Genomic DNA, 2,918 nt, shown 5'->3' with positions numbered 1-2,918 from the left:
GCTGCAAGAGTGAAAATCTCATTCTGGAAACATCCCCCAGGCTGTGGCTTGTCACATGATTTTGGCATAATTAATACGTCTGATCTCACTGATAAGAGGGATGACGTGATTAATAAAGAGCGATGAGGCTTCAGGGTCTCATTTGGAGATGTTTACGCTGCAAGATGTGAGTCAGAATACCTGTAGTCCTACTACTCACTATAGTTTTGTTGCCTTATATTTCAGGACAAGAGTTTAATACTTTGATTACAAGAGTTTAATACTCCTTCTGTTTCTTCCAGGCCCCCTTTACCTATCTTATACCTCGAAGCTCTTCAGTATCATTTGGAATTATCGCAGAGTAAGTACAAGATAGGGTTATCAATAAATCTGTGCTAAAATTTGTGTAACGATTTTCTTTGTGTTTCCGAATCTGAGCTGGAAATACGATATTTTGTCTGTGTATGGAAATAATTTTATGCTATTTTAATTTTGATGAAACTTCTCTTAATCTAGGATTATTAATTTTCACCAGGACTTATAGATATGATACAGCAGTGGTTGTCTTATTCTGATGACGATGTACTACGGCGACCACAGCCGTTACAGAACACATCAGATGAGTTTTCAATTGCGAATAATGACTACCATCAGCTGTAGAATGGAGTGAAGATAATGAAAATGCTGCAATATCGTATTTTTCTACTGATACCGGCCTTGCGGCTTTCAAGCACAACGTCTGTTCTGTACGGGAATACACTTAACGGATGTGCGAGTACAGATCGTAGGCGTATAGTTGACAACATATGGAAATTTTGGTCTAGCCGTGAGTCGTGCACGGATAGTCAAATGGTAAGGCGATCTCTCGCGATAAGCGGAAAATCCGGGTTCGAGTTCCGATCCGACACAAATTTTCATTGTCGTCATCCTATTCTACATCTGATAGTAGTCATTATTCGTAATTGCGAATTCATCTGAAGACTTATAGATTCCGTTTAATGAAGAAGGACGCAAGGAGAAAAAGGATACTTCGTTGAGAGGTAGTTGGTGGTTAAGGTCAGCCGGATAATGTCAACCTAACATATCTTTCGCGTACTCTCAGAAATAGTCTTCTGTAGGAACTTCCAGTTACGATTATAGCAGGAAATAGTGGTAACCAAGGCAGTTCACTATTCTTGTTGTGGGACTGAGGCTTTATATGGGACCAAGTAGAATAACTCAAAAATGGTTCAAATGGCTCTGAGCACTATGGGACTCAACTTCTGAGGTCATTAGTCCCCTAGAACTTAGAACTAGTTAAACCTAACTAACCTAAGGACATCACACACATCCATGCCCGAGGCAGGATTCGAACCTCGCGGTCTCGCGGTTCCAGACTGCAGCACCTAGAACCGCACAGCCACTTCGGCCGGCAGAATAACTCACTTAATCGGTTATCTGAAGAAACTAACACGTAATGTCTGCGCCGTACAGTCAGTTTCCATCACAAAGGAACTTGTGTTTGCGCCATGTTGGCGAAAGTCTTATACTGACATTCAGTGTAGCAACGCGACCCTCTTATACAGACCACAACGTTTGCTGATTTGGAGGAGTAAATTACCTTCGAGATGAACGCGATCGGGAAGTTAGCAGCTGGCCAGCAGTTAACAGCTGCACGTAGAGGTGTTAGCACGTGCAGGCTAAATAACACGTCGTCGTGTTCTACAGCCGCTTTTCACTCTAGGCTGTCTCTCTGTACGTCTCTTATCCGCCTCAATATTATAGTGCATTTCTAAATGACAGAGGGTATTTAGTAGCCATTTCTCAAAATTGTCGTTTTGTAAGATCTTCACTCGCCAAAATAGCTGCTTTCGGAATTCGAGGAGGTGCGCAGATCCGGATCGAGGGCCGATGAGTCGGTTGGTCTATATGTGGCTTTTAGGTGGTTTACCAAACCCTGCTGGGTAAATACCTGGCTCAGTTGCACGACTCGCAAACATTTCGAAAACATTCTAGCTGTTTCCCTTGCGTAACGCTAGATGCAAGCAGCGTGGTGCACAATTTCCGTTCATGAGGTATGGAAGGGGGAGGGAGTGGGGAGGGGGGGGGGGGAGGAAGAAAGGGTGATTAACCAGGTCACCTGGCCACCCTATACCACTAACAATGCCAAATACATATTCACATATCGTCAAGCCGATCGTTTGACAATACGGGATAAAGGTCAGAGAAAAGAGGGAAGCTGTTTTGTAAGATCTAGTGTTATCTCCTTATTGGCGATATGGACTGCCTATGCGTGCTAATTACGGTAGAGGCGTTGGTAGTTCAAGAAACGAACCCATTGTAATCCTGCCCCACCTACTTCTCTTCTTGTTCTCAATACACAACTTTATTTAGGAATATGAGCTGTTAAGAAGTTCTCTACTAACAGAAACACATCGATCCACCCATGGTAGAGGATATAGTGAGTGGCAGCGCTACGGGGAATGAGAAAAAATTTGTCATTATTCTTCTTTCTCAGCTCGCACATTGTGGTTAAGTCAAGGACATAGCTTGGCACTGGAGAAAACATCTGTTATATTCTTGTGCGTACTAACACGAGACCAACGATGTTCTCTGGGAACACAGTGAACGCCTCTTACGTACTTCAGATAGCCTTGTTGTGCAGGTTCTCCACCACCAAGGCCGTGTACAGGAAAACCGCGCAGTCCGCGCTCCTTGTCTACAGTAGTAACCAGTTTCGTGCCCAAGCATGCAATCTGGAGATGCGTGACGAAGCTACATTTGGGCGAATCGTTGGTTTGGCTGCTGCGCCTAGCTTGGGTTTAATCTGTACTGCGTCTTGTATTCAATGTCTTCTAAAAATATCGGTGAATGGTGTTCTAAATCAAAGAAACGGAAGTGTAACACCAAAATACCTTCATTCACCTTCGAATTAATCTCACTGCAAACATAAACTTTTT

Source organism: Schistocerca piceifrons, chromosome 4 (assembly GCF_021461385.2).
Source record: "Schistocerca piceifrons isolate TAMUIC-IGC-003096 chromosome 4, iqSchPice1.1, whole genome shotgun sequence".
NCBI lineage: Eukaryota > Metazoa > Arthropoda > Insecta > Orthoptera > Acrididae > Schistocerca > Schistocerca piceifrons.
Note: the sequence above shows the minus strand (reverse complement) of the source record.